The sequence below is a fragment of the Amblyomma mixtum genome, chromosome 2, assembly GCF_055824585.1.
Source record: "Amblyomma mixtum isolate Tamu chromosome 2, ASM5582458v1, whole genome shotgun sequence".
In the NCBI taxonomy this organism is placed as follows: Eukaryota; Metazoa; Arthropoda; class Arachnida; order Ixodida; family Ixodidae; genus Amblyomma; species Amblyomma mixtum.
In genome coordinates, this window is record NC_143013.1 from 231,927,933 (window position 1) to 231,934,581 (window position 6,649).

Below are 6,649 nucleotides of genomic sequence, written 5' to 3' on the forward strand. Positions count from 1 at the left end.
AAAAGGTGAGCACTTGCAAGAATGACAGTACGAGAATTCGACTGTCTCGCTCGCGAGCCTGACGTTGCCGCAAGACTGCCTGCATAACAGCCAGCGTACTGCTGTGCTAGTTTTTGATGCATGGAAGGCATGTAATGTCTGCATTTTTGCTAATCCAGTGCGCGTATGTATGTTCGACAGTCCGTGTACTTTTCGCCTTGGTATCAATAAAGAGCGAGCATGTATTCTGTGTGCTGCTGTCGTTTCGAGAAGTGGCCTCGGGCTAACGAATGATAGGTAGTACCTTTTCAAGGACTGAGCCCCTTAATTCATCTGGATCGCCGTTTACTTTGTCTAGTAATCACCCCTCTCCTAAAGTATGACGTTTACAACACAGAGTTAATATACTGACGCTTACAAGAATGACAGTACGAAAGTTTGTCTTATTGCGCCAAGGAAACTCCCGGTTTCGGGCCTGACGTTGACACATCCTGCATAACAGCAAGGACACTACTGTGCTCGGTTTTAATGCATAGAAAGCATTTAACGCTTTCATTTCGCTTGCGCAGTGCGCGTAATGTTAGTTAGTTGGGCGGACGGACTGTTCACCTGGAAAGAGCACAGAATATTACTGACGCGCACACCGGCCGAACGCCGTTCGACCACTGTGGCGAGTGTGAAGTCGCTGCCTACATGGTTATTGATATGATAAGGGTGGGGCTGGATGAGAAAAGGAAAGGCGTACTAAACAAAAAGCTAGCCCCTAAGAGAGCCAATAAAAGTGTTTACTGACAGTGTTTGGCGTGTTTGCATGTTGTGCGTGGCAACACAGCACAACACACTGGACTGTACTGCTTGTATATCCACCATCAGGGCGTCAAGTCCTTCAAGGCAGCGCAATGCTCCCAGCTTTTCCCCTAATGTAATTCATACAATGTACTTACGTGTTCTTTACACTCTTCCATTAATATTTTCGACCAAGTATAATACACATACCAGGGGTTCTGTGCGGAACTGCCCAATATGGTGCTTGCTACATGTGTCACTCTGTTAGTCGACAGAGTCATGTTTCCAACAAGTAGTATCCACACCATCTGTGAATATGACATTCGAAGTTGCGATGCCTTACCGCTGTACCTGCTAGGACACCTCTGCAGCTCAAGGACCATTTGCTTGTTAGATAGCCGTTGGGACAATTGTTGTCAATGCCAGTTCATTAAGCTGGCTGAAAAGTGCTGTCAGAGCTCCCACATCACTGAATAGCCTTTTGTGATAGTGAGTGACTTCCTATCATTTCAGCTTCCAAGAACTCTATGCAAGCAGAGTGAAAAATTCAGTGGGCACATCACTGCAGACTGAAAAAAAAACAAAAATTATCACTGCAGCATTGTGCTATTTTAGATTACCTTTTGTAGGTTTATTGCTAGTGGAGGTACAACCATATCTACATGCAGAATTACTAAGGATGTAGAAATATTTAGTATGATCTAAAAGATACATTAGAATATGAAGCAATAAAGTACCACAAAACAAACACATCTATGTGAAAGTCTACCGACAAACTAGGCAACAGTGCAAGAAAAGAATATTGCAAAAGATGGGCACAGTGCCAGCAAACATTTAGGTTCCTCAGCATTTGGTTGGGACCTAAGGTGCAACTTCATTATGATGGACTAGGAGTTTATTCTCCAGGTACATGTCCACATCACGGCTCAATACGCTCAAAGACTGCATCCTGGATAATTTCACACTGGTGCAAATTGCACAACCAATGGCTATGGCCTACAGCAATTTGACAAGATGCAAGCATTATATTGTGCTGCACGACTGCTGCAGCCGAGCAGCATACAATTACCCCCTAGTAATGGGTACTTACTCTTGCCGCAGCTGGTCTCATCTGCCTTCAGCGCACTGCCTAATTTGTGGGAAGGTGCAGATTTTTCATAATGCAGCTTAACTGTCAGCATGGCGACAACATGGCTATGTTCACTGCCACACCTGCAGCAGCACGGCTAATGCTGTCTGCTTTTCCCAGATCCTATGTAACCACAACTCAATAACGCTGCATAAAGAGATGAATCGTCCTCCTTCATGTCATGCGCTGAAGTGTCTATCTATGGTGTCTTGAGCACTTCAAGTGCCACTACAGAACTAGCAAGAAGGATCTAGTCCATGTTCAATTGTTGCCACTGCTGCTGCCTGTGAAGTTACGATTTTTGCAAAGCCATGGCAAAAGCCTGCATTTCAGAATGTTTGATTGTATATTCACTGTTTAGATGTATCGTTCTTGGCAAAAGTAACGAAGCAATGAGTTTTATTTCTGAGCCTATAGCGGAGCACTTATGGCACCCCCTAAGCTAATCCTCAACAAAGTAAGCAGAACCCCTTTGTTCAGCTCACCTTTCGAGCCTATTTCATCTTCAGCAGTGCCGCAAGGGCTCCATTATATGGCTGAGAAGCAAACCCTTCTGTCTAATTTTCACAGAGGCGGTGGTACACCTGTAGAGGAACTAGTGTTTAATAGCCTTGAAAGGGAACAGTAGTTTACGATAGGCAGCGAGGTGTTGGAAGCATAGGTCAGCAGACTCACATTCAGATCATGATCCGAGTCATCAGTCTGGGCTCAGGATCAGATCATGTTCCTATTTTTTTTTTTCCCTCCTCGTTTGCTAATTTATGTTTACTTGCTGCCACAGCCAAGGATGCTTGAAGGTGAGGAGGCTTGGTGACATCTGATGGCTACCGAAGAAGAGGATTTCACGGAAGCGAGGCAGACAGCGTTTTGTCCCTTCCCCTTCACTAGTTTACGCGGCTGCAGGTGTGGTGATGAACCACGCGAGGATGTGTCGGAAGCTTCCATCAAGTTCCACGCTGTCGCTGCATGGGAGTCTCTTGTCATGCGTCTTGGTCGGCTCAGGGGCATGCCACTTGTGATGAGTGAGACCAGGTTTGTCTTGAGTCGAAATCAGTGAATGAGCCCAAATGAGTCATGAGTCAATATGAGTGAGTTCAGATGAGTCATGGGACGAAATAAGGGTGTGATTTTGGATGAGTTGCGAGTCTAAACTGAGCACAAATATAGCGAGAGTCAGTGAGTCATGAGTTGCAATGAGTGGCTGTTCAGGTGAGTCAGAAGTTGAGGTGTAAATGAGTTTGAGTTCATGAGTTAGAGAGAGCCCAGGCCTATGCTTGTGTGAATCAGAGTAAGCCCATAGGTTGACCAAACTCTTGTGAGTGAGCCTGAGTGAGCAGTTGTGATTTTGCCGAGGTATGGTTGGAAGTGGCAAGGAAATACATCCACTTGGGGCAGGTAGTGACTGCATATCCAGATCATGAGAGTGAAATAACTACGAGAACAAGAATGATGTCATGTACATTTGGCAGGTACTCTCAAAATCATGAATGACAATTTACGAATATCCCTCGAGAGAAACATATATAACAGCCGCATCTGGAGGATAACAAAAAAAGGTCCAACTTAAATTGACAACAATGCAGTGAGCTGTGGAAAGGAAAATGATAGTTGTAATGTTAAGAGACGGGAAGAGAGCAAAGTGATCAGGAAACAAAGCAAGTTCATGACATCCTAGTCAAAACCAAGAAAAACAAATGGATGTGGGCCGGGCATATAATGTGAAGGAACGATAATCAGTGGACATTAAGAGTAACAGGCTGGATTCCAAGAGAAGCTAAATGTAACAGGAAGTGGCAGAAAGGTAGGTGGGTAGATGAGATTAGGAAGTTTGTCTGGATGGGATGGCTGCAGCTAGCATAGAACAGAACTGGGATATTTGGAGAGGTATAAGAAAGGCCTTTGTCCTGCAATGGGCATAGTCAAGCTGATGACGACGCTGACAACATATCTCCACACAGTACTCATTAATGTTGCATTTCACTTACCTTTCGCCGTAGCACAGATGCAGTTTGAAGGTGCTCTCACTGCGCAGTTCCCAAAAGGTATCTTTTGTGACAACTCTCCAGCAGCAAGAGCAATGCACATACAAAGGACTGCTTTGAGTCAGCAGCGGCTCTTTTCAAATTCAACTTTTATTAGAGAATTTTTTTCTCTATGCATTTCACACAAACTTCTGCATTGTCAGTCAGGCGAACAACTGTAACAGTATAGCATAAAGGCACATGGAAAGTTCAGGTTGACAAAAAGAGGTGCCTGCATTCAGTTAGGCAGCAAGGTCAGTGAATGTTCCTAAATGTAAACCTGCCACTAGCACAACACCATGGGAGGCAGCATAAGAAACCCCTGTGCAACTGACAGTTTCTTCAGCATGGTCAGCAATGTCACCAAAAATCAGCAAGAGATTACACAATGGAATTGCAGGGGGCTCTCTATAAAGTTGGGGAAATTAAACCAAAGTTATTATAAGGCCAGCTGCATTCCCGATGCAAGAACAGAATCGACTCGTACTATCGCGGGATATATTCGGTACCAGTGCCCTTCCATTCATGATAAACAAGCAAAAGCAGAGACAGAAGAAATACCAGTAAAAGCTGCTGTATACACTAAGGCCAACATTCCCCGAACACTGCTTGACTTGAACAAGTGGTGCAATAGTCAGCAAGAAGTAGTTGCGGTACTCATGCGGCCAAGCAAATCATCACTGATATTAAAGCCCCTTCAAACTCGACCCACAAACACTGTGACCAGTCTTGGATGGGTCAAAGGCATTGGTCATTCATGTCCTGGAGCACCAATACTACCAGGTGGAGACATTAACACTCTGTACACTGCTTGGGGATATAATTATGACTCAAAAAGAGATGATGAAATTTACACTGTCCTCACAAAGCTGTAGTTTACAATGCAGAATCACCCCACAAACACATGCACCAGATCTGATGTGGTGGAAGGGTCACGGTACAGTGCAGTTGGAGGCAGAATTGGATGCATGGGGTAGTGACACCACTCATGCTAGAATAGGTTCTAATTTGGCACAAATGAGGACGATTTGAAGGAAAGTTTCTGTAGCGCATTGGGATGGTGTACGGCAAGATATTCGAACCCACACCATATACTCTTGCGGCCACCTTACGAACGGTTCTCAAGAAACACACCCTTCATAATGACAGTGAACGGAGATCAGACAACTCATGATTTTCACTTTCTACAACTTTGGACACGTCGAAAACAGGCAGAGATACACACTGGTCGGCATCCTGAGGGCATGCAAAGAAAGACAGCCATCAACCAAGTGTTGGATCAGGCAATGGCATAGTGAAACGCAACTGGCTTATAAGAGGTGCAGCAATGGTTTCTATCGTCTGGGACAGGAACGACCAACAGGACTTTCAAAGGCATGGAAAGGGGGCAGAAAATCAAAGAGATCATGCTGCTGTGAGAGTACTTGGCTCACCCTGCAGCTCACGCCAGAGGAGTTAACAGCTCATGCAGCAGTCCTTTTCTTTCCTAAGCTTGCACAGTCTCCAGAACTACCCCCGACAAAGGACACGGTTGACAAGGTAGGGATAACATCAACATTTACGAAACCAGAGTTATTGGCTGCTACAGAAGGAGCAAGTGGGAGAACTACAGCAGGACATGTCTATTTTCCTTAATAAGTCCTTAAGAACTTAGGAGGAGACACTACTGATGGCCTTCTGGGTGTAATAAATGAGGTCAAAGAGACTAGACTGGAAACAATCAGCCGTGGTCCCAATACCAAAAGCTGCAAAATATCCCACAAGCACATAATAATTATGGCCTATCTTGCTGACACAATATGTAAAATCCGTTTAAAGATGAATGCCATGTGCCTATCATGGTGGTTCCTATTAAGCCTAGGCATGGAAATTGGGTTGGCTATACTGGTTGAAGAGGTCACACTTGCATCACCCTACAGCCAACTTGTACGCTCTGTGGCAGCTACAAAAGTGGTGAAAGCATATGACAACGTGTCACATGCTAAGATTTTGGAGACCATGAAAGATGTGGGTCTTCTCCTATCTTACAGGTCACCAAAGTAGTACATAACCTGCTTAAGGACAGGACATTCTCTATCAGGCTCAATGGAGAACAAATCGGTAATATACCTCAAATAGAGCTCAAAAAGCTTTACTAAATACTAAAACTTTCTCGATTAAATTTGCACCCCCATATTTTGAAGTGGATCGAAGAATTTTTGACTAATCGTTCGCAGTTTGTCTCCGTTAACAATAAGAACTCTAACTCACTCCCAGTAACGTCGGGCGTCCCACAGGGATCTGTGCTTGGCCCACTACTGTTTCTTATATACATTAATGATCTGCCTTCAAATGTAACATCTAACATATGCATGTTCGCTGACGACTGTGTACTTTATCGTGCTATTCTTACCACCGCTGACCAATCTTCTCTTCAAAATGGTCTTAATGCCGTTCAGGAGTGGTGTAATAAATGGCTAATGGAACTTAACCCACGTAAGTGTAATCTTTTGTCCATTAGCCGTCGCCGTAATCCTTTAACCTTCTCTTACGTAATATCTGAAGTTCCCGTACAACTAGTTCAATCATACAAGTATCTAGGCATAACTATCTCTAGCGATCTTTCTTGGAGCCTGCATGTTACTAATATAATATTGTCAGCAAACAAGACATTAGGTTTCCTAAAGCGCCATCTTCATCATGCTCCCCATCATGTCAAGTTATTAGCTTACAAGTCATTAGTCAGGTCCAAACT